The 1,283-nt window shown below is 45.5% G+C and overlaps 1 protein-coding gene across 2 annotated transcripts in view; it reads right to left on the bottom strand.

Annotated features, from left to right (window-relative positions):
- The window catches only part of SLC35G1 (solute carrier family 35 member G1), a 7,658-nt gene that overhangs the window by 5,967 nt on the left and 408 nt on the right, over positions 1-1,283 (bottom strand). The gene's annotated exons all lie outside the window — the stretch shown is intronic.

Genomic DNA, 1,283 nt, shown 5'->3' with positions numbered 1-1,283 from the left:
GGGGGGGGGGGGGGGGAGGGGTGGTTAAAGTGTTTCTATGGCAATCCCGTGTTTGGAATATTATCTGGTCACCTTATCTAAGTCTTATTATTAGCAACTTTCTTTGAAATTAAAAGACCCCCTCAAGATTCTTAGGTGCAACTGCTTACGTAGGTTTTGCCACCTTCTGCCTGAAGTATTCCTCTTTGGTTCACAAACAGGGGAACCATTTAAAAGTTTGCAAGGACTAACTCAGCAGTCCATCGTAACAACATTCAGCCATAGGATGCTAAGATGAGAAACTGACTTTTTCAAAGCTGCACATCTGGTCAGCTCAGCTGAAGGTAACCCTTACATAAATGATCAGAACCCTGATCATTTCTCTTAGCATTAAGGACAAAAATGCAGCAAGAACCATCTCCCTGGGGTTTGTCTCTCTACAAAATGTGTGAATTTTCTGACTCTCAAGAAGTGCAGACAGAAAGCAGGGTCGGCTAAGAGACATAGAAATCCCAGGTCACACTTAAGGGAGGTGATCCAGAGGATGAGGTGGTGCAGACTGTGTAATTTTGTCTTGAAAGGACACGTGCCTATTTCTCTTTTCTTTGAGAAAGCTGCTCCAGGTGGGTGGTGGAGTTCAAGGAGGAATGTGCTTGGGGCTAGGAGAAAGGGCTCTGGGCTGGGTCGCTAGCAAACTGGGATCCTATCCCTGGTGCTGCCCTGACCTGTGAAGTGTCTCATCCACACATGCTAGATCTTCGGAAAAACAAAACAAAACAAAAAAACCCTCCCAAAGCCCTCACCTTCCCAGGCCTCAATTTCATCATTTGTTAAAGGAAGACATTGAACAAGATAAAGGGTTTCTCACACGGGGTCCCTGGCTTTGGAGGCGGGTCCGTGAACCTCTTACCCCTGTTTGTAAGATTGTGCCTCTGTCTCATTTTGCATCAGTTGCTACAAATTCCTCGTAACTCAAAAAGGTTAAGAACCAATAGTAGTCCCACTCAACTCTGCCTTCCCAAGATTCTAAAACTCTGAGACAAACGTTTTTCTAGACTCGATGCTTTTCAACTTCCTCTTCAAGCAACACCGTTTACATTGAGATCAGTTTTCTTGCTTAGCTTCCTCCCAACCTCGGCCAGCTGCGGGATGGCCTTTCTCCCTGACTCCCAATCTCAGGCAGGGCGCACCGAATGGCAATCTGACTCCATGATCCTGCCCGCAACACTTTAATCACTTTAATTATAAGAACAGTTTCAGAATCCCAAATGGGTTCCAAAACAATCAGAAACTTTCTCCGCTCT

This window comes from Lipotes vexillifer, unplaced genomic scaffold (assembly GCF_000442215.2).
Source record: "Lipotes vexillifer unplaced genomic scaffold, Lipotes_vexillifer_v1.1 scaffold325, whole genome shotgun sequence".
Taxonomy (NCBI): domain Eukaryota; kingdom Metazoa; phylum Chordata; class Mammalia; order Artiodactyla; family Lipotidae; genus Lipotes; species Lipotes vexillifer.
The sequence above is the reverse complement of the archived record's forward strand: the minus strand, read 5'-3'. Positions and strand labels throughout refer to the sequence as shown.